This window comes from Saccopteryx bilineata, chromosome 5, assembly GCF_036850765.1.
Source record: "Saccopteryx bilineata isolate mSacBil1 chromosome 5, mSacBil1_pri_phased_curated, whole genome shotgun sequence".
Lineage (NCBI taxonomy): Eukaryota > Metazoa > Chordata > Mammalia > Chiroptera > Emballonuridae > Saccopteryx > Saccopteryx bilineata.
Window position 1 is genome coordinate 187564806 of NC_089494.1, and position 24828 is coordinate 187589633.

General features: G+C 37.0%; 1 protein-coding gene across 1 annotated transcript in view; it reads right to left on the reverse strand.

Moving 5' to 3' along the window:
- The window catches only part of PDLIM5 (PDZ and LIM domain 5), a 310363-nt gene that overhangs the window by 255627 nt on the left and 29908 nt on the right, over positions 1–24828 (reverse strand). The window lies entirely within an intron of this gene.

A 24828-nucleotide genomic window follows, 5' to 3' on the forward strand; every position in this document is an offset into this window, starting at 1 on the left:
GGGGCTGCATGTGTCTTTTTGTACCAATGTTTTCAAGTTTTGGAGGCATATACCCAGTAGAGGTATTGATGGGTCATATGGTAGTTATATTCTTAATTTTTTGAGGAACCACCATACTTTTTTCCATAATGGTTGTACTACTTTACATTTCCACCAGCAGTAGATGAGGGTTCCTTTTTCTCCACAGCCTCTCCAACACTTCTTATTACCTGTCTTGTTGATAATAGCTAATCTAACAGGTGTGAAGTGATATCTCGTTGTAGTTTTGATTTGCACTTCTCTAATAGCTAGTGATGATGAACATCTTTTCATATATCTATTGGCCATTTGTATTTCTTCCTGGGAGAAGTGTCTGTTCATGTTTTCTTCCTATTTTTTTATTGGATTGTTTGCTTGTTTGTTGTTGAGTTTTGCAAGTTTTTTGTATATTTTGGATATTAACCCCTTATCTGAGCTGTTGTTTGAAAATATCATCTCCCATTTAGTTGGCTGTCTGTTTTGTTCTCAGTTTCTTTTGCTGTGCAGAAGCTTCTTAGTCTGATGTAGTCCTATTCATTTATCTTTGCCTGAATTCACTTCCCTTGCCTTTGTAGTCAAATTCATAAAATGTTCTCTATGGCTAAGGTCCATGAGGTTAGTACCTGTGTTTTCTTCTATGTAATTTATTGTTTTAGATCTTATATTTAGGTCTTTGATCCATTTATTTTTTATTTTTATTTTTTTGTATTTTTCTGAAGTTGGAAACGGGGAGGTAGTCAGACAGACTCCCGCATGCGCCTGACCGGGATCCACCCAACATGCCCACGGGGGTGATGCTCTGCCATCTGGGGCGTTGCTCTGTTGCAACCAGAGCCATTCTAGCACCTGAGGCAGAGGCCATAGAGCCATCCTCAGCGCCCGGGCCAACTTTGCTCCAATGGAGCCTTGGCTGAGGGAGGGGAAGAGATAGACAGAGAGGAAGGAGAGGGGGAGGGGTGGAAAGGAGATGGGCGCTTCTCCTGTGTGCCCTGGCTGGGAATCAAACCCGGGACTCCTACACGCCAGGCCAACGCTCTACTACTGAGCCAACTGGCCAAGGCCTGGTCTTTGATCCATTTTGAATTAATTTTTGTGCAAGGAGACAAACTGTAGTCAAGTTTCATTCTTTTGCATGTGGCTTTCCAGTTTTCCCCGCACCATTTATTGAAGAGGCTTTCTTTTCTCCATTGTGTGTTTTTGGCTCCTTTATCAAAGATGATTTGACCATATATATATATGGTTTTGTTTCTGGGCTCTCTATTCTGTTCCATTGGTCTGTGTGTCTATTTTTCTGCCAGTATCATGCTATTTTGATTATCATGGCTCTGTAGTATAGTTTGAAGTCAGGTATTGTAATGCCTCCAGTGTTGTTTTTTTCCTTAGGATTACTTTGGTTATTCGAGATTTTTTATACTTCCATATAAACCTGATGATGTTTTGTTCCATTTCTTTAAAAAATGACATTGAATTTTTTTTTTTTTTTTACAGAGGCAGAGAGAGTCAGAGAGAGGGATAGATAGGGACAGACAGACAGGAACAGAGAGAGATGAGAAACATCAATCATTAGTTGTTCGTTGTGACACCTTAGTTGTTCATTGATTGCTTTCTCATATGTGCCTTGACTGTGGGGCTACAGCAGACCAAGTAACCCCTTGCTCAAGCCAGCGACCTTGGGTCCAAGCTGGTGAGCTTTGCTCAAACCAGATGAGCTCACGCTCAAGCTGGCGATCTCGGGGTCTTGAACCTGGGTCCTCTACATCCCAGTTCAAAGCTCTATCCACTGCGCCACCGCCTGGTCAGGCTGACATTGGAATTTTGATGGGAATTGCATAACATTTGTATATTGCTTTGGATAGTATGGCCATTATAACTATATTTATTCTTCCTAGCCAAGAACAAGGAATATTTTTCCATTTCATTGTGTCTTTTTCTATTTCCTTTAATAATGCTTTGTAGTTTTCAATATAGGTCCTTTACATTCTTTGTTATGTTTATTCCTAGGTATTTTATTTTTTTTGTTGTTGCAACTGTAAAAGGGATTATTTTCTTGAGTTCATTTTCTGAAGTTTCATTGTCAGCATATAAAAAAGCAATAGACTTTTGTATGTTAATTTTGTATCCTGCAACCTTACTGTATTGGCTTATTGTTTCTAATAGCCTTTCTGTGGAGTCTTTGGGGTTTTCTATATACAGGATCATATAATCTGCAAAAAGTAAAACCTTTACTTCTTCTTTCCCAATATGAATGCCTTTTCTTTCTTTCTCTTGTCCGATTGCTCTGGCTAGAACTTCCAGCGCTATGTTGAATAGGAGTGGAGAGAGTGGGTAACCTTGTCTTGTTTCTGATTTTAGAGGAAAAGTTTTTAGTTTTTGCCATTTATTATGTTAGCTGATGGTTTGTCATAAATGGCCTTTATTATGTTGAGATATTTTTCTTCTATACCCATTTTGTTGAGTATTTTAAACATAAGATTATTTATTTTATCAAATACCTTTTCTGCATCTATTGATGGGATCATATGATTTTTGTTCTTTGTTTTTGTTGATATGGTATATTACATTAATTGTTTTATGTATGTTGAAGAGGGTTTTTTCATACTGGATTTCTTTCTGTTCTTCAAAATAATATTGCTGAGAACTTTTAATTCTCTACCACTCCACTAGTCACTAAGTAAATATACCGTTAATTTTCTTTTCAAATTACATATGTTTTGAATCTTATATCTCATTGATTTAATTGGGGGTATATAAAAAGTGATTAAAGTTTTCCTTTTTTAGACATTTAGTTATTCATGTATATATAAATAGATTTAGGTCGTCTATTAACAATGTTGTCCAAAATTAAGGAAGATCATCATCTCTATCGTGAATAACACAAACTCTCAGAGAACAAGGTTCCACCCTACAATTTTAAAAAGGCCTTTGAAGATGTCCATAGCTTTGGCACTGTACCAGAACCAGCTGGATCAGAGTGACCCAGCTGAATATAGAACATTGCAGCCCTGAAGACTTGTGAAATCCACTATAGTGTCTGGAGCAAAAGAACTTGTGATTATGTTTACGAACCCAATCTACCACTGGGAGACGTCTGTCAAGATTTCCTGAGTAATGAGATTGTACATCTAAAAAGAATAGATAAAGTCTGTGAAAATACAAAAGTTAACATTATTTTTTTTATTTTTAGCTTATTACTTCGAAGTAAATATTCTAACATATAATTAATCACCCAAACTAGTGTGTTAGATTATTCATACCATATTAAATACCAGTATTGAAATTCAGTTAATTTTAGTTAGCTCTTTCTTTACATCTCTGATGGGAAAAAACAACAGGTGTTTCCAGTTGATCTGTGGTTGGTGATCACAGTAGTGACCACAGTTTAATGAAATAGTAGGCACTTTATTGAACTATCTAGATACCTAAAGATACTGATAGTTCATTAATTCATTCAAAAAATACTTACTGAATGCATGCTCTGACAGGCACTGTTGTAAGGGTAGTATTTTTTTTTAATTTATTTATTTATTCTTTTGTTGTGTTTTTTTTTAGAGAGGAGAAAGAGAGACAGAGAGAGAGAGCAAGGAGAGAGAGACAGAGAGAGAGAAGGAGGGAGGAGCTAGAAGCATCAACTCCCATATGTGCCTTGACCAGGCAAGCCCAGGGTTTCAAACCGGCGACCTCAGCATTTCCAGGTCAATGCTTTATCCACTGTGCCACCACAGGTCAGTCCTGTAAGGGTAGTATTCTAAGGACAGTAACTATTGAGATAAATAAACTAAGTCTGTGCCCTCATGTAGCTAAGTTTTAGCATGTCTGATAGGCAATAAAATAGGTACACACATTATTTTCAAGTGGTGATAAATGCTGTGAAACTAATAAAGCAGAGTAAGAGGACTATAAGAAATGGTGTGATGGACTGAATTGGGTGCTATTTTGGGGCAAAACCTTTTTGAGGTGGTAACATTTAAATGGACTGCTGTGTGTAATCCACACAAGTATCTAAGGAAGAATATTTCAGGTAGAAAAATAGTATAAATAAAAATAAAAACAAATATTGCGAAGGAAATATAATACATTCCATCTGCTTTCAGAACAGCAAAGGGAGGCAAGTTTTCCTTAAATAAAAAGAGCTAGAGGAAGAGACATCTAGTATGAGCGGACAGAGAACTTGTCAAAGGCCAGATGTTAGGCTTTGTAGCCCATGAAGAAGTCTGGATTTCATCCCAGTTTTCAGAAAATCATTGGAGGGTTCTTAAAGAAGGAGGACATAATCCCATAAACACAGACTTTTAAAGGTAAGAGAGAATCAGGGAGACCAATTTGGAGAAGAAAGGTAGCTTGATTCTAAGCAAAGTAGTAGGGAAGATATGGTAAGAAGTTGTGGAATATTACATATTTGTGAGTGGATCTAAAGATATTTGCTGGTGACTTAGATATGGAATGTAATATTTTTATTTATTATTTATTTTTAACAGTTTGTTCTTTTTTTAATAGATTTTATTTATTCTCTTTGGGTGGGGAGAGAGAGAGAAAGGGGGAAGGAGCAGGAAGCATCTTCTCCTATATGTGCCTCGACCAGGCAAGTCCAGGGTTTTGAACTGATGACTTCAGCGTCCCAGTTTGATGCTTTATCCACTGCGCCACCACAGGTCAGGATCTTTTTTTTTTTTTAAAGAGCAAATCAAGAATTATTACCCCGTCTCCCAGCTGATTGGCTCAGTGATAGAGCATCAGCCTGGTGTGTGGATGTCCCAGTCAGGGCACACAGAAGAAGCAACCATCTGTTTCTCTCTCCTCTCCCCTTCTCTCTCTCTATTTCTCTTCCCCTCCCACAGTTATGGCTCGATTTGTTTGAGTGCATAAGCCCAGGAGCTGAGGATGAATCTGTGGAGCCTCTGCCTCAGGCACTAAAAATACCTTGGTTCCGAGCATGGCCCCAGATGGGCAAAGCATCGGCCCTAGACAGGGGCTGCCAGGTAGATCCCAGTTGGGGTTCATGTAAGAGTCTGTCTCTCTATCTCCCTTCCTCTCATTTGGAAAAGAAGAAGAAAGAAAAGAATTATTTTGACCTTTTTGCCTTAAGTATATGAATGAATGAGGGTGCTATTTACTAAGGTATGAAGAGAGGTCAAGGAAACGGAAGAACCAAGGTTTTTAAAAGAAAATCAGAGTAATGCTTGATGATATAAATATATATAAAAATTAGAAATAAGAATTCTCCAAATCTTAGGTGCTACCTCATAAAGATCACATTTTACACAAAGTTTGGAGACTTTAACATGATATGTTTCTAGAAGAAAATAAGCAAGGGTATTAGGAAGAGATGCTTTCAATTTTCTTTTTTATACATTTCTGTGCTTGTTCAGTTTTTTTATAGTCTTGTTTATATATTTTTATTATAAAAAATTTCAATATACCAATAAGTCAATAAAAAGTAGTTAAATGAAAGATTATATAGTAAGCAGGTAGAAAAAAGTGAACTGCATTCACCTACTTTAAATCTGTCCAACCTCTAAATTCTTTAATGAGCCTCAGAGGCCAACAGGTGCTTCTTCAGATCCCCTTTCTAGTTTTACATTTGGCCTAATATCAACTTGTTCCTTAGTTTAAAGTCTGCTTTCTTTCTCTGGTAATGCCTTATGCTTTTCCATTTGTTGTATGATATGCCCTGCTTCAGGCTCCAAAATGGTTTATGCACATTTATTAAAAGCATTTGTCATTTGTCCTAATCCAGTGGCTGCTCAATACCAAACCAGTTGGCCTTGATTAGCTAAATGAGCCCTGTTTGTTTGCTCTTTGGAGCTAGGTAGCAAATACAAGGGTATCCTGACTTGCCATATTACCTGATGCTTTCGACATGAAATCAGTTAGCATACTAGCTGTCATGAAGTCACTCTTTCTGTTTAGATAAGAGAGTAGTCAAAGCTCTCAGGAATAGTTTAACGGTCTCCTATAGAGAAGGGATTAGGGTCTCTATTAATATACAAGGTCCCGAGATTCCTGGAACATGGGCTATTCTACTGATCTTTTCCCTTCACATTCTTCCAATGAATTACTGTTCTCTCCACACTGGGGTCTTATTTCAAGGGCATTCACTAGCTTACTTATAATGTCAACTTGCTATTTTTAAAATGTGATTGTCAAATCATTAATTCATTTTAATGTCAGCTTTATTGAAGGGTAATTTTAAAATTACTATTCAACAAGCTTACAAATCTATAAGGTTGTGCAATCACCATCACAATTAAGACATAGAAGAATTCCATCATCCCCCACTCAAGTTCCTTTATTGTCCCTTTTGTAGTCTATCTTCTTCTTGACCATTGATCGCCTTTCCTTGGCTGTAGTTTTGCCTTTTCTAGAACTTTATATAAATGGAATCATAGTATGTATTTTTTTCTGGATCGCTTCTTTGCCTTAGCATAATACTTTTGATATTCATTCATGTTGTCATTGCATGAATAAGCAGTTTGTTCTTTTTATTGTTGTATTTTATTGTCTAAATATTTCCTGTTTTATTTATTCATGCAAACTTGCTTATAAGTTTTTGTGTGAACATATGTGTCATTTCATTTGAGTAAATACCAAGAAGTAGGATGACTGAGCTGGATTCTAATTTACCTTTCACAATTTGTTTCTATTTGTCCCATTTGTTTACTGTCCTACCCCCATGTTCTCTTTTCCTGCATTCTTTGGGATTGTTTTTAGTATTCTATTTTGTCTTCTTTAATGTTTATTAGCTTCAGCTCTTTGCTTTATTTTTTTCATGGTTTCTTAGAGGATCAACATGCTTTTAAATTTGGTAAACTGTTCATTCAAATATTATACTACTTGCCATGTAAAAAACTTACAATAGTATTCTTCCATTTCTCCTCCTTCTTAGAACTAAATTTATCATATTTCTTATTTATACATATATTATACACTTGACTCTTATTTGACTGAAATCCTGAAAATGTCTTTATCTCACTTGCATTTTGAATGAGATTTTCACTGAGTATCAATTTTAGTTTGGTAGGTTTTGCTTGTTCGTTTCTTTCAGTACTTTCATGATGTTGTCTCATGGTTTTTGGCTTGCATAGTTTCTGACATTTCTGTTGTCTTTCTTATCTTTGCTTTCCTGTATTTTCTTTTTTCTCTCTCTTAAACTACCATAAGAAAATTTATTTTAAATTTAGTGAGAGGAGGGGAGGCAGAGACAGACTCCTGCAGGTGTCCAGATGGAGATCCACCCGGAAAGCCCACTAGAGGGCGATGCTCTGCCTCTCTGGGGCCCTTGCTTCCTTGAGGCCAGAGCCATTTTTTAGCGCTTGAGGCAGAGGGCATGGAAACATCCTTAGTGCCTGGGGCCAACTATTTGAGTCATGACTACAGAAGGAGGAGGGAGAGAGAGAGGGGGGGGGAGAGAGAGAGAGAAAGAGAGAAAGAGAAAGAAGCGAGAGGGGGAGGGTGGGGAAGCAAATGGGCGCTTCTCCTGTATGCTCTGACAGGGAATTGCACCTAGGACATCCACACACCAGGCAATGCTCTACCACTGAGCCAACGAGCCAGGGCCAAGATTTTTGTTTTTACCAGTACATTTAAGCAATGCATTTCTAATATGCTGTGGAGTGGTTTTCTTGGTGTTTCTGTTGCCTGGGTTTGTTGATTGTTGGGAAGATAAAATATATTATGCTCACTTTGTTAAAGATGGCGCTGCTTACATGGAAGCCCGTTGCCCAGGTTATATTAATGTGTGTTGGGGGTGGCAGTGGGCAGGCAGGATCCTTGTAGCCTGGGGCTTGGTTTTAGGACTAAGCCTTTCCCAAACTTTTTGATGTGGGGTGGTGCAGTCGCATCATGCCTCAGATAAGTGACTTTGTATTAGAGACTTCCCTATTTTGTATATTGGATTAAAAGTTTTGATTTCTACATTATAAAATAAAGGCAGACCAGGAGCTTTCTCTCTTGGTTCCTGAGATTAGCATTAGAGGAGAGAGCAGACAGGAGAGCAGAGAAAGGCCACATGGAGGAGGCCAGGAGAAGCAGCCAAGATGGCAGAGTGCTGAAAGAGAAGCCAGTTAGTGCAGAGTTTGTGTAGAGAGAAGGAGATGAGGACAAAAGAGAATGAAGCTAATGAGCTAGAAACCTTTGATTCTAGGAAACTTGGATAAGTCAGTAGCTTTGTGAGCACTGAATGAGTAGGTTTTGGAGCCCAGTGTGTGTTTTCACTTGCCCGCCAGGTGCAAGCTAGGATTAAAGATAATGGCTTACTAGTTCATGGCTTCATTGTTTCATTACCGTCTGTCCAAATCCAATGCAAACCTGCATGGGCCAGCGGCTGTGATGGTGGCCGCAGCAACTGGCTTCACATTGATGTTCTTTGATCCATGAGTTTATATTATTAATTAACTTTGGAAATTTCTCAGCCATTGATTCTTCTAACAGTTTTCTGTGTCTCCATATTCTGAGACTCCATATACATGTATGTCAGAATACCTGATACTGTCTTTCATGTCATGAAGACATTAACTTGTGATTTTCTCTCCTTGTTTGCCATTTTGTATATTACCATGTCTTCAAGTTTACTAATATATTCTGTGGTGTCTAATTAGCTGTTAATAACATGTAGTATAATTTTTATTTCAGATATTATATATCTAATTTCTAGAAGTTTTATGGGGATCTTTTAAAATATCTTTCATTTCTTTCTGCATTATGTTTATGCTTTTCTTTACCTTCTTGAGCAGATAAGAAAATATTTATAATAGCTCTTTTAATGCTATTACCTCCTAATTTAATAATTTCTTTTATTGATTTAAATTTCTCGCTCTGGCTGTTGACTCAGTGGATAGAGCATTGGCCTGATGTATGGATGTTTCTTTCATAGAAATTCCTAGGTATTCTCAATTTTAAAATGAAGAGGAAAGTTCAGATATATTAGTAATCCTGTGGTTAGCAACCTGAGTTGTGGTTTAATTCCGAGGATTGTTTAGGCCCCCAAAGGCCTACTTAATCTTGTCAGACGAGAGATAACCAGAATGAGGAAGTGTTTCTGTGTCTTCACCTTTAACTTATAATAATATTAATGGGTCTTATCTTTAAAAGTGTCTGCCAAAGTGCCTTGTTCTTAAAATTAAAGTCCTATGGAATTTTTGAAAACTAAATTATAATTAAACCATCTTAATATTTTTCCAAACTGTCTCCCCAATTGAGCTTTTTTGACTCTGAGTTTAGGACTCCATTTCAACATTTAAAAAATGTTTTTAATCATCAGACTTAACACTCTGTTCTTATTAATCACATTTAAATGCTTGCTTTATGTCCAATATGGGATCCATTCTTCTGTGACTAAGCACATACATACATACATATATATGAGTGTTTTTAAATGTTGCTATATAGTTTTTATCTAGCTATTACATGGAAACTGCAAATGAGAAACAACTATGTTACACAGGACATAAAATAAACAAATTGCACCAGAAAGAAAGTACTAAATTGAGAATATATGCTCTGAAGAGAAGGTAAAGTTCAGGATGTAGCTTTTTTGTTGTGTGTGGGGAGGGAGTGGAGGTGGTTGGAGAAAGAAAAAGAGATAGAGAATATGAATAAATTATAAAGTAATCTTATCTTGAAAAACTGAAAGAAAATAAGAGCACACTGAAGATTGTATGGTTGATATTGAACACAAATTTTCTATAAACTCATGGAGAGACTGAAATGTTAAAGTAATCAACTAGTTTTATATCTCACTTATCTGTAAAATCATATAGTTCTTAGCTTGTTCTGATGTACTTATTTCACTTAGCATGATATTCTTGAGGTCCATCCATGTTGTCACAAATGGCAATATTTCATAATTTCTTGTGGCTGAATAGTATTCCATTATATATATATATATATATATATATACACACATACCACATCGTCTTTAATAAGACTCATGTACATAAACAAAGGTAAAGTGGTTACCAGAGGGAAGGCAGTGAGGGGAAGGAAACTAAAGAGGGCCAAATATATGGTGACAGAAAATGATTTGACTTTGGGTGATAGGCACAAAATGCAATCAACAGTTCAAATAATATAGAGATTTTCACCTGAAACCTATGTACTCTTATTGATCAATGTGACCTCATAAAATTTAATTTCAAAATAAAAATAAAACTTAAAAAAATCAAGAGTAATACCAGCATGAGAGATACTCCTGATCTCTCCCCTTAAAATTTCAACAAATTGAACAACTGCAACGCAGTGAAGGAACCTCAGCTGAGCTCACAAAGCATGCTTAAAAGTTCCACGCACTGAATGAACTAAAAGTGGCATGGGGTAAAAAGAGAGGCAGAAGATAAAATGCACTCATGCTGGGCTTTGGAGAGCAGAGAAGACAAACTTGGAGAGACTGGGCTTCTTTCTCTCTGCTGGACTATAAGGAGCAGGAAAACTCAAGCTCTCTGGATTTTGTCTGAGGGATACAGAGAAGGAAACTCGGAGTGACTGGGTCTCCTTCTGCCAGAAATAGTGTTGAGACAGAGGGGCAGAAGGGGAGATAAACCAAAGTGGCCAGAGTGCAGGGTCACGGCCCATGTTCCCATGGTTTGCCTGCAGCCCGCACTCAGCAGAAACAGAGAAAGCTAGTGTGGCCCCCAGGCTCTCAGATCCTGCCTCCTTCACTTTGCAGTACTGAGAGTGGCAGAGACAAACCCTACAGCTAGGTCTCCAGAGCCACTCTCTCCCTTGAAGAACAGAGGTGCTCCATGTCCAGTTCCCAGGTCTGTTGAGATATGGGAAGGAGTACCTGGTAATTTGAGATTGCATTGCTAGAGCCATAGAGCTGAAGCTGTAAAGCTGAAGCTGCAAAGTGCTCACAACAGCCCCATCCAACAACACAACTGCAGCCCTGTCTACATCATAACTACAGCAACTTCTCAGCAGAGGACAGTGCAGAAACTTCAGAAACTTTACAGAGCTAAAAGTTGTAACTCAGTAACCTACTGGAAGAAACTTCTCAAAACTGAAATTTATTTTTTCTCCCCCCCCCATTTTTTCCTTTTTCCTTCTTATTAATTTTTTTTCTTTTGAATTTCATTTTTTAAATTTTTATATATATTTTATTTTTAGTGGGTATCTTGCTTTTGATTTTTTGTTTTCTTAGGTATTTTTTGTGTTTTTTCTTCTTTACTTGTCATAATGTTTAAATTTTTTATTGAATATTTTATTTTAATTTTTCATTATTTTAGTTTTATTTTTTGTTAGGGCTCTTAACAATACCATTCTCAAATGCCATCAAAGAAAGAAGAAATTGAATACCATGGCTACATAAGACAGTGACATAGTTTGGAAAGAAACTAAAAACCTCCAGAAAAAAATCTAATTCAAATGGAAACCTTGGACTTAAACAATATAAAAGTCAAAATTGAAGTTCTGAAAATACTCAACAAGATGTGAGAAGATACCAATAGGCAACTTAATGAGCTCAGAAAACAAATTAATGAACAAAATGAACACCTCACCAAGGAGATTAAAACTTTAAAAACAGAGATGAAGAACTCAATATATGAACTAAAGACTGAGGCAGCAAGTTTAACTAATAGAACAAGCCAGATAGAAGAAAGAAAAAGTGACATCAAAGACAGGCAAATAGAGATACTACAGATAGAAGAGGAGAGAGACTCACAAGCTTAAAACACTGAGAAAGCTCTACACAAATTGTCTGACTCATAAGAAAGAGCAATATAAGAATAATGGGTATATCAGAAGAAGAAGAGAGGGAGAAGGAAATGGAGAGCCTATTCCAACCATTAATAGATAAGAATTTTCCAAGCCTATGGAAAGAGTTAGAGCCTTAAATCCAAGAAGCAAACAGAACACTAAGTTGCCACAATCCAAACATACCTACTTCAAGGCACATTATAATAAAATTGTCAAAAATCGATGACAGAGAAAGACTCCTCAAGGCAGCTGGGGAAAAGAAGAACATAATACATAATGGAAAGCTCATTAGGTTATCATCAGACTTCTTAGCAAAAACTCTACAAGCCAGAAGTGAGTGGACCCAAACATTCAAAGTACTGGAAGAGAAATTATCAGCCAAGAATACTATATCCACCAACGTTATCCTTCAAATATGAAGGAGAAATAAAAACTTTTACAGACATATAGAAGCTGAGGAAATTTATCATCAGAAAACCCCCACTGGGCCCTGGCCGGTTGGCTCAGCGGTAGAGCGTCGGCCTGGCGTGCGGGGGACCCGGGTTCGATTCCCGGCTAGGGCACATAGGAGAAGCGCCCATTTGCTTCTCCACCCCCACCCCCTCCTTCCTCTCTGTCTCTCTCTTCTCCTCCTGCAGCCAAGGCTCCATCGGAGCAAAGATGGCCCGGGCGCTGGGGATGGCTCCTTGGCCTCTGCCCCAGGCGCTAGAGTGGCTCTGGTCGTGGCAGAGCGACGCCCCGGAGGGGCAGAGCATCGCCCCCTGGTTGGCAGAGCGTCGCCCCTGGAGGGCATGCCAGGTGGATCCCGGTCAGGCGCATGCGGGAATCTGTCTGACTGTCTCTCCCCATTTCCAGCTTCAGAAAAATACAAAAAAAGAAAAAAAGAAAAAAAAGAAAACCCTCAAGGGGGTTATTTGACTAGAAAAAAAGAACCAAACAAATCAAAACTGCAAATAAAAGCTCCAACAAGGTCACAATAAAAACAAGGATAATATGTGACAACAATAACATAAAAGGGGAAAGGATAAAGATCTGCAGTAGCAAAGGAGTGTAGAAGCATTCATAAGACAAAGGACTCTTGTACACATGAACATTTTTCTCTTAATAACCTAATGGTAATTACCCATGAAAAAGCCACTATTGAAACACACAGCTTAAAAAAAGAACAAAGAAAGAAGTAGGGAATGCTATCAAACAAAACAATTGACATAAACACAAAAGAGAAGAACCAAACATGACTCAGAGCTACCATAAAACAAAACATAAAATGGCTATAGGAAATCCTCAAGTGTGTCAATAATTACCTTACATGTAAATGGACCAAACTAACCAATAAAGAGGTACAGAGTAGTGGATTGGATCAAAAAGCGAAATTCAACCATATGCCGCCTTCAAGAGACACATCTAAGCTGCCAGGAAAAACGTAGATTCAAAGTGAAAGGTTGAAAAATGATTCTCCAAGCAAATAATATCCAAGAAAAAGCAGGTGTAGCATACTCATATCTGACAATGCTAAATTCATTCAAGACAACAAAGTTAACCAGAGACATTTCGTAATGATAAAGGGGACATTGTATCAGGAAGACATAACACTTCTTAATATATATGCACCGAACCACAGAGCACAAAAATATATAAGACATTTACTAACTGATCTAAAAATAAAAGCAGATAAAAACACAATTATACTTGGAGATTTCAGTACACATTTATGGCTTTAGCTAGATTATCCAAACAAAAAATCAATAAAGAAATGTCAGTCTTAAACGATACTCTTGAATAAATGAACATAATAAGCATTTATGGACATTTCATCCCAAAACATCAGATTATACATTCTTCTTCAGTGTGCATGGAACATTCTCAAGGATAGACCATATGTTGGGGCAGAAAACTAACATCAACAAATTCAAGGAGACTGAAATTATACCAAGCATATTTTCTGATCATAAGACTTTGAAATTAGAAGAATTCAATTGTAAAAAGGAAGTAAAGAAAGCCACAAAAATGTGGATATTAAACAATATACTTCTGAAAAAAATGACTAGGTCAAAGAAGAAATAAAGCCACAGTTCAAAAGATATATACACAAACAAATGAAAATGACAATAGGACATACCAAAATTTTTGGGATGCAGCGAAAGCAGTAATAAAAAGAAAGTTTATATCATTACTTGTATATCAAGAAATAAGAGAAATCTCAAGTAAAAAACTTAACATTATGCTTTAAGGAACTAGAAAAAGAAGAACAAAGGCAATCCAAAGTCAGCAGAAGAAAGAAAATAGTAAAAATTAGAGCAGAACTAAATAAAATAGAGAACAAAAAACTATAAAAATATATATTAGTACAACAAAGAGCTGGTTCTTTGAAAAGATCAATAAAATTGATAGACAGACTCCCGCAAGTGCCCGACCGGGATCCACCCGTCATTTCCACCAGGGGGCGATGTTCTGCCCATCTGGGGTGTTGCTCTGTCACAACCAGGGCCATTCTAGCACCTGAGGCGGAGGCCATGGAGCCATCCTCAGCGCCTGGGCCAACTTTGCTCCAATGGAGCCTTGGCTGCAGGAGGGGAAGAGAGAGAGACAGAGAGGAAGGAGAGAGGAAGGGGTGGAGAAGCAGATGGGCACTTCTCCTGTGTGCCCTGTCCGGGAATCGAACCTGGGACTCCTGCACGCCAGGCTGACACTCTACCACTGAGCCAACTGTCCAGGGCCTCATTGGTTGTTTCTTGTATGTGCCCTGACCCAGGATCTAACCCGCAAGCTCAGCATGTTGGGTTGATGCTCTAATCAACAGAGCTACCCTGCCAGGACCCTAAGCTTGAGTTTTGGTGCCTACCTCTACTTGTCTTTGTCCTCTCATTTCTTTGAGCAGACTCATGGCTTGACTCCTTCTGGCTCCGTGTATCACTAATCTGTGTAATTGAGTGAACTACCTCTGTTATGACCCTTGGAATGGAATGATCTTTCTCTAGGGCCAGTCCAGTCTGGGCTGGCAGCTAAGTGCCCAGACTTTTACCTTCCAAGCCCTTGCTCCAGGTGTGTTGGGTGTCAGAGAGTGAGAACAAACATTAGTTAATGCTGTAAGATATTTTTCCCCGCCGAGAAGGAAGGAACAGTCGGAGCCACGAAGTGTGGAATAGTGAAAGGCTTTATTGAGTACAGTGCGTGCATCCCACCCAGCAAGGTTCCCTTGCCCCGAGGTAAGATGGAGGCCAGGGAAGTTGCAATGACTAAACAGTGTGGGAGATATTTAAAGGGGTCCCTTTAGGGAAGTGGAGCTAATATGATGTGGTGAAATCTCACTGGCTGGCAGACGGTCCTTTTTTCCAAAGGGTTCCTGTGAAGCCTCTTTTGGCGTGCTTGGTTGTGGGCGGTCCTAGCCAAAGTTCCCAGGTCTGAGTTCCCCACATGACCAACTTCCATTATCCACCGACCTTACAAATGCTAATTACTTAAATTGTACAATGATATCTTACATTTATTGTTACAGTAGCATACAGTTAAGATTGTTTTCTTATATATTACTATAAGACATATAGCCTTTAGGATAATTAAACATAAGAGAAGCCTAAGGGCAAAAGATTATAATAGTGAGTTAGTGAATTACAAAGGCTTGTGAAAGGAATTGCTCTGAATGATACCTATAAAGAGAACCAGTCAGCTCTGGTAACGCAAAGGGAGTATAACTAGGGGCCGTCAACAGTGACTTTGAGGTTTTATAAGAGGAAATGGCTGGACAGTGACAGCATTGTCAAGTGCGATGGCTGGGTGGTAGATTTGATGGTGGCTACAATTGATGCAGCAAAGTTTGTGCTTCCGTTGGCAACATCTTTCAGAACTGGGATTATGACTGAAACAGAAAACAAGACATGCAGATTTATTTAAATATCTGTCTATCTGTCTAAACGTTTGCTGAAACTACAGGATGAGAACTGCTCTGTCAGCTGAGGGACAGTGAAAACGATTTTACTGCATCAATGCAATGCCTCTAAAGAGACAGCCAAACAATCCCCGAGTTATGAAGAGCTACATGAAGACTTAAAAAAAAGATATGATGGTTTTTTAAATTTCCACAAAAGGAAATCAGTAAATTCTAAGTTGACCTTTTGTGGGTACTGTCACTTAAAGATGCTTCTGGACTTTTTGGGTGAGGGCAGTCTGTTTATATAAGGGAAATAACTGTGGATCGTCACCTACAGTGTGAGTGAATGTTTATTTTTTTATTCAGATTTCAGGAATAAACTTTAGCTCATGCCTAAGTATGTCTCCTATAAAGTTCAGTAAGCTAGGTCAAAGGGAGGATCAATTTCACAAACTAGGAAAAGTCTGCCAAACCAGGACTGGTTTTTCTGAGATGCTGTTATTGATTCAGTGCATTAGAGGAATAACATGTGTCAATTAAGGTAAAATCTTTAAGAGTTTAAATCTTGTACTTATATTCCAGTACTCTCTGACAATAGCAATTTTATAATGAAAAGTCATTTGCTGGGTTTAGCTGTGCATTCTTTTAATGGTCAATAAAATTTATTTTAAAAATCTATTTTTAAAAGATTTTAAAATGACATTTATGACATGCCTCTATGTGAAAGGCTCTGTGTTGGGTACTTTTGGTAATGGGTAAGGGTTTTTTTTATTATTTTTTTTAGTTTTTTCTCAACAGCATAGTGAATATAGTCAATAATATTCTAATCACTATGTATGGTGTTAGAGGGGTACAAGATTTATCAGGATGATCACTTAGTAAGTTATATAACGTTTAATCACTGCAGTGTACACCTGCAACTAATATAATATTGTATGTTAACTGTAGTTGAAAATAAAAAACTTTTAAAAATTTAAATACCATTGTTTTACAGGGTAAACAGGAAAGATTTGGAGTGGGTGGATTAGTCAGAGATGAAACAAGGAAAAGCTGTTTGGTAATGGAGACTTATTATGAAAGTCTGAAGTGAGAGAAATGACCTTTCTTGGCTCAGTTCCCAGCATTGTTTGCTGGACACAATTTGCTTGTGAACTGAGCAGCATTCACACCCCACAGTTCCATTCTCTAATTAGCTGGAAGTGCATTTTAAGTTTATATGTAATAGTGCTTTGGAAATTAAAATGTCAAAGGGCTTCATTAGCCTTTGGTATACTTGCCTAAGGAACAGAGCCTCACCAATTTTCCTCCTGTCATTTCTATAAAATGAGTTAGTTTTGCCAAAAAGCAAAACAGTAACTTTTCCTTATTCTGCTTTGAAGACTAATAATATAGTTCACTCTTGTATTGCTGGTGGTAGATACCAGGCAGGTTCACATTGAACCGGGGCAGATGGTAGAGGAACTGCGGAGCCAGAAAGTGTCGGGCCATTCCCGAATAAACAAAGAAAAACCTGCTTTTCACAGCGGAGGGCAAGGGATCAGGAAAACCACCCTTCATGGTTGCGGCTGAAGGAATCAGGAAACTGCACCTTGCAGTGGCTGGAGAGCAATCTGGACCACCCTTCATGGTTGCGGCTGAAGGAATCAGGAAACTGCACCTTGCAGTGACTGGAGAGCAATCTGGGAGAATCGCCTTGGAGGGAAAACACCCATAACTTTTCATAGACACACGCGTGGCTTTCTGCCACGTGCTCAAGCGCTAATTGTGCGAAGTGCTTGCTGCCGGGGAAACCAGCCAGCAAGCCTAATACCTATGGCTGTTTTCCCCACAACTCTAAATGACCAAATGTGCCCCAAACTAATTGACAGTGTGATATGAAATGGTCTTCTTCTACTGAGTATATGTCACTTGAGTAGTGATTCCAAATCACAAGGCTAATTTTCCATGTCCCTGAACATTATTAAATTAGGTTACAGCAAAAATGGAGAAAATAAATTACATCCAGCTGTGATCATCTACATACCTCTACATAACCCTGGAGATGTTTATGAGGCTTAGAGGTTTCCAGAAAACATGTGAAAATCAATGCAAACTTTCTCTTGTTTATGTTGAAATTCCCTGTAAGAATTTGAAACTGCAACAACTGAGAGAAAAACAGGAAAAGTGGCCTTTTGTCAACACTCAACCTCTTTTGTAGCTTTCAGAGGCAGACTATCAGAAGAAATGACATGGGTCCTTTGTTGGAAGAATTTTGAGAAAGATGTTTTTATATTTAAATTTTAATGTAGTCTTGAAAATTGCTAGCTAAGATTAGCTCTATGGTAGCTAGTAAAGAAATGTAAGTGTGGAGGCATAACGACAATTGGAATATAAATGAGAACTTGCAAATTTAATAGACTAAATATTCTATCAGAGAGAGCAAGAATGTACACTTTAAGACATGGGAGAATATTGCTGTGTCTAAAGAAAATACAAATGAGGTAGCTTCCAAAATTCAAAAAAGACTAGAAAGATGACTCAAGCTAGTCCCTAATCCTGTTTCTAAACTCTGGCCCTCCTCCTTTTCCTATTCCTTGCTTTATTCCTCAATTTAGGCATAAATGAAGGGCTCAAGTCACTCTTCTAAATTCATCAGAGGACAGAGTTAAAGAAGCTTTTCAATTTTTAAATTTATACTCAGTTAAATCATTGTCCAATTAATTGGTTTTCCATGTACACAAATATTTACTTTCTTAGTAAGTTAGGAGTCACCATGATCAGACTGTCATTAAATATTGTCAAATAAGTCATAGTTTCTTTTTAGTTCTGTCTCATATTATTGATGGAGAAGGCTATCTGAGAAAGGCTGCAAAACCTCTTCCTCACTACCAGGGATTCTATTGAATTAGGAAAAGCTGCCATGACCAAGTACCATTTTTCTTATATGGACCTGAGAAGAGCACTCTTCAAAGACCTGTGCTTGCAAGTATTGTCAACTCAGCATTGGTTGTTATCAAGGGAAAAAATTGCAAAACTTCCCAAAGCTGAGTTAGGGTTAAACATCACAGATGCCAAGTCATAGTTCATGGTTGAGTACCAACACCCAAGGAAGCCTCTCAGGATGAAGGACGTCTTATTGAGATGGATTACCATTGTCAGAAGGTGAAGTTCTCCCTCTCAACCCACCACACCTATGTAAATGTTTTTTTTCTTAAAAAGAAATTGGCAGTGAAAATTTGAAATGCAGAACAGAGAGTTTCCAGAATAAGGTAAAAAGTTCCACACTTTGGAACACAAAAGAAATAAAATATTTAATACAATGATGAATAAAAGTAAAATTTAGGATGAAGAAAATCAGAGGCTATGAAAATGGGGAAAGAAACAATGGAATAAGTTAGAAAACTTCTCAACATTGACAGACTATTTCTCCAAAGAAATATTGCTATAATTCGGTCTTCTTATTTTTTGCCTGTTGAGTATTAACTAAATCTGAAATATTTGTAATGATGGTCAATATAATATTTTTACTGGCAACTTAAGTTTTTGGCTAAACTTCCCATAATTATTTATGGACATTTTCCCTCTCCCGCCTATAAAAATACATCACTGGGGTATTTTTAACAGCAAAGCTAGATGAGACAGTCTACTTTCTTGACCTGTCAGAACCTTGTGGCTGCTTCTAAGTAGGCTCATTTGTAAGCCCTTGCTTATGTTTGTTTTTCCTTCCTCAAAATTGGCATCATTTTTTTAAAATGTAGTAACGTTGAAATACACTACAGATGGCTAAAATTTCACTTTATATTGATATAATTTCCCGTCACTGCAGACATTTTGGTTACTTCTAGAAATAATGTTTTAGATTCAAGTGATCCTGAAGAAGGCTCTGCTTTATTTTTCATACATACCAAAGCTGCTGCTATGTTTTTTCTTCAAGCTTCAGCATGCTTTGTTTATAACTGGAGAGCAAAGCAAGAAGTATAACCATATCTCTTTTTTTTTTTTAAAGAGCGGCAGTGGAGGGGGTATTTGTGAGGGGTTATAAAATACTGTTCTCTGCCTACAAGCAGAAATATGCTCACATTATATAGATTAGAAGTGGCAAATAAGTTTCATTGCACATGCTGATCAATTATAATTGATCAATTGCTAGTGGCTGCATGGAGAATCATATTGACAAGGTCAGAGGTTTAGTTCAGGCTCAGCAAGAAAGAGCGTTGGATTTTGAAATCTTCAGACATTTAAAAAAATATTAATGGGTTTAGGGAAGTTATGATTATGTTTGGGAAGAAGAAATGTTTTAGTGGGTAAACTGCACAGAGATGCATATCTCCAGACACTAAGTTGTATTCATTTGAATAAATACACTGATTTTTTTTGTGAGGGAATGCACTCAGGGGGTACACTAGAATCTTGTAAACACAATAAATTAAAATCAATAAAAAATAAAAAGTCTCTAAGACATTTGGAAGATCTGTTACATTAGTCACCCATAGTTTTGTGGTAATAAAGTAAACTAACTCCTAGGTGAGACAAATTGAGGTCTGGGAATGAAAGTAAACCTGATTATGGAGGAAGAGGAATAGTGATTTGTGGCCAGGAGACACTAGAAGCCTTCCTAAAATGTAAAATTCTTTTGAGAGATTGAGTCACTCTAGGTTGCCAATGTCTTATCTAGGTCACTGACGAAAATATCAAACAGAACCAGGCTTTGGTTTGACACCTGCTAAACATTATTTATGTCTTGAGTCTGACATCAAACCATTTGTAATCATTCTATTTATTCATTTCCTGGGCACCCTTCTGTGTTTCCAGATCTAGAATGCAGTAGTGCTCTTCGCACTTAGTTAATAGATTTGCTGAATATATAGTTCTCTGATTTAGCACAGGAATCTTCTCTCGGGGACTCTATGTACTTTTCTCTATAATTCTGACATAGTGGAAATCAGATGCAACCAAAATGAAGAGATTGTATTTTAGCTCTAGTTCACCTGATTTAATTGTGTAGAAATTGTTTCATGTCTCTGAATCTCAGAAAATGAAGGTCAGCACTGATTAGCTTTTACCAACCTGTGGCCCTCAAATTCCAGAGATTCCTGTTTATTGCTAAGGGTCCACAAATGCTTATGCAACCCAGAATTGTCTGAGTGTCACCACTACATGCAAAATATTGTGGAGTTATGATTTTCAAAGAGGGCTTTTGAAAAAGGAGAGAAGCGCTGGCATAGGTGATGAGTACACTTCTCTCTCTCTCTTACCATTTGACTCATGGACTCCTCCTTTAGATTTGACAAAAGTAAGACTATTTAACGAGAGTAAGAATAATCATATTTTACAGTAAAATATTTTACAGTAGAATAACCTTGAAGCACTGAAAATTATAATAAACTAATTTCCTTCATATTATATAATGGCTTCTTAACACTGTCTTTTGAGTCTGTTTTCTTCAGTTTAGTATTATATTATATTATATATAATCTTTATTATATCTAGTATCTTTCCCTAATAATTAAACAAGCATGGATGTGTGATTATATATTTGATTTTTTTAAAAGTGTTGTTACTCGGTTGATAAATTCCAGCAAGAAGCAGGAGCAGAATGTACAATTAGTTACTTTTGTAAAAAGATGCGATTTGATTTCTCCCAGAATTGAGTGGTGGAGTTTCACTGTCAGCTAATATGAGCTATGGAATCCTGGCTCTCTGCAGAGCTACCTGTTGCCAGATACTCTTTTAATAGTGCCAGGAGATATTTCATCTATGATGTCAAAACTCGCAGGACATTTGAGCTAAGAATGCACATTACATACTCAGTAGGGCACCAGAAAGTTTCCCAGGTCAAACAGACAAACTGTGTTTGGTATTGACGTCTTTAAGAGATCAAGCTTCCACAGATATTTTTAAAACTTTAACCTTGGTCAAAATCACAGGTAAAACACATGTAGGGAGCTCTATGCATACTGATGTTGGGTATGTTGCTTGATGAAGAACAGGAACTATGGAATCTCTTAGTTGTATACAGAAAAATATACTTTCAATATAGTTGATGAGGTATAAAAATATCTAACTAGAAAATATGATATTTCTATCTTAAAAGTGGGAGTTGAGGGAATGCAGCATAATCAAATGTCAAAATAACCTAGAGATGTTTTCTCTGAACATATGTACCCTAATTTATCAATGTCATCCCTTTAAAATTAATTTTTTAAAAAAGATTAAAATAAAAGAGTTGAGAACTTAAAAGAAGCTTTTGGTAAACTGTCAAAAAGAAAAAAAAGCAATTTTCTATCAACTATGCTAGAGGAGAGTCTAAATTATTTTTCTATTGTTTCTATAGAAAAGGTTATTACAAAATTCTTGTCAAGTGAACAGGCTGCTAAGATGTATGTTACCCCAATAAAGTAGGATGAAAGGGTTATAGAGATGTTAATAACAACATTGCTGTTTCTTCTATATGATGGAATATTTGAGAAATTTGTTAACTTTTAACTATTATGTAGATTTCATGATTTGTTTAATTATTTTTTTCTTTGGAAAAAATGATTATTAATTTCAAAATTAATATATACAATGGTAACTGTGTACCCTCCCCAAAAAAGTGGGGGTTGAATGGAATAAAATATAATTTTAGCTATTCTCTTCTTTTAGGTCCCAGACTGTATGTTGCGGATATGGGGTATACTACAGGTTTATTGTAAGAGGTTCACAAACTTATTTAGGCAAAGAACCTTGACTGTTGACCAACTGAATAATACACTTTATATATTTATACTGATAGCTTTTAAATGGACATTATTGTGGCTAGTATAACATCAACTCATTAAAACATGCCAGTGAATTTATGATATCTTTTTATAGTACCTTTTTATGTTATATTTATGCATTTGAATTCACTGATCTTAAGAGTTCAAGAGTTATCACATGGGGGTCTATAAAATTTTGTTTGTAAAGGACTCTCACTTTGAAAAGGTTGGGGATCACTGTTTTAATGGATTTCAGGTAGAGAGACAGCCCGGTGAGACCTATTTTTGGCAAAGAGGCTCTCTTACAGCTGCCTGTGTCTGACGATAAAGGACAAAGTGTGCCTTGAGAAGAAGCAATCCTAGCTACCATTCAACAGGCCACAGACTAAATTTTAGTTGTTGTAATAGTGCTTGTTTTGAGAAATGATTTTTCTCTCAAATTCAACGTATCACCTTATTTTTTGAGTTATTGGACCAAAATAACAATAAAAACAATAGATTCTAAATGCTTTATTTGAACTTACACCTCTGAATTATTGGGATTTCAAAGTTAGCACAACTACATAACAGATATTGTTGTGAGAGGAAGAAAATTTTCAAGTATTAGCTGCAAGAATATTAAACAGTTACATATAGGATGTTATGCTTAAGCGAAACTATAGTTATGGCAAGTGAGGGGCTTACTGCCCTCTAGCGGTGCCATCTTTCTCTGTCTCTCACCTCAAGTGCCCTAGCCGGTTCCCTGGGAAGTTTCCTCTTATTCAAAGTACAACCGTTTCAGAACAAAAAAAAAAAAAAAAACTTGCCATCTATTACCAATATAATCCTTTTTAAAAAACTAATTTTTATTTTATACTTACAGTATTATTTTAGTTTCTTAGTTTCAGGTGTATAACAGAGTGGTTAGAGATTTATATAACTTACAAAGTTATCACCTTGGTAAGTCTAATACCCATCTGACACCATACATAATTATTGTAACGTTATTGACTATATTTACTATGCTGTACTTTACATCCCCGTGACTGTTTTTATAACCAGCCATTTGCACATTTTAACCCTTTCCCCTTTATCACTCATCGCCCCAACCAGCCTTTCATTCTGGAAACCATCAGTATGTTCTCTGTATCTACAAGTTTGCTTCTGTTTTGCTTGTTTTTATTTTTTAGATTCCACATGTAAGTGAAATCATGTGGTATTTGTCTTACTTTGTCGGAGTTATTTCGCTCAGCAAAATACCATCTAGGCTCATCCAAATGTTGTACAGAGAGCAAGATCTCATTGTTTTTTTTATGGCTGAGTAATAGTCCATTACATGTGTGGGTCCTGCCTATTCTACGTCTCTGCCAGATGTGATGTGGCCTCTTTTTTATATCTTTAGTCATCACATCTCTACCAGACGTGATGTGGCCTCTTTTTTATATCTTTAGTCATAAGATTTCTGTTCAGCTAGTCTTCTGGTGGTTCTCAGTGACAGTATAATTTTGATGTGGTGGTGGGAGGAAGTGAGCACAGTGTTAATCTATTTCACCATCCTGACCAGAAGTCTCCCAATATAATTTGCATATTCTAAAAGTTTTTGTCTCCCTTGTTGAAACGCACAGACTCACACATGTTTCTATGTTAGTGAATTTTATCTGTTGCTGTCATAGATTTTTACATTTAACAAAAAAATATTTGTTATGAAACCACCTGTGTATGAAAAAAGTATGAGAATCATTCTTACTTCTGAAGAAACTTTTAATAGAGAAGAAGATATGTATTACATGAAACTTAAGGAAAAAAATTTTACCATAAAAACATTTAATAATGTTTTATTTGTCAGCAAAATAATTCTTTGATCTTATGTGCTTGACTCATTCATTGGTCATTGAGATGAGATGATTTTTAGGTATTTGGCAAACTTATTTTTTATTTTTTTTTACAGAGACAGAGAGAGAGTCAGAGAGAGGGATAGAAAGGACAGACAGACAGGAACGAAGAGAGGTGAGAAGCATCAATCATCAGTTTTTCGTTGTGATACCTTAGTTCATTGATTGTTTTCTCTTATGTGCCTTGACCGTGGGCCTTCAGCAGACCAAGTAACACCTTACTCGAGCCAGCGACCTTGGGTTCAAGCTAGTGAGCTTTGCTCAAACCAGATGAGCCCGTGCTCAAGCTGGCAACCTCGGGGTCTCCAACCCAGGTCCTCCCATCCCAGTCCGACGCTCTATCCACTGCGCCATCGCCTGGTCAGGCTAGCAAGTTTATTAAAGAGAAAATAATAATGTTAGAAGAGTTACAATGTTAAATAAAATTGCCATAGGTGTGTGTTATGGGGAGGATAGGAGAGAGTAGACATATATCCTTGTCTTAGCTGAGTCCCTTATTTATTCCTGCTCTTAAACTGTCATATGTACTTGTTCTCTGTCTTGTAAGAAGATGAAAGCCTGGTAAGCCATGACAGACAGTTTTCTTTCTTTTCCTAGGTTATTAAAAGAATATTTAAGGACTAATTGTCATGGTGATGCCATATTTAGTATGGAGCACATT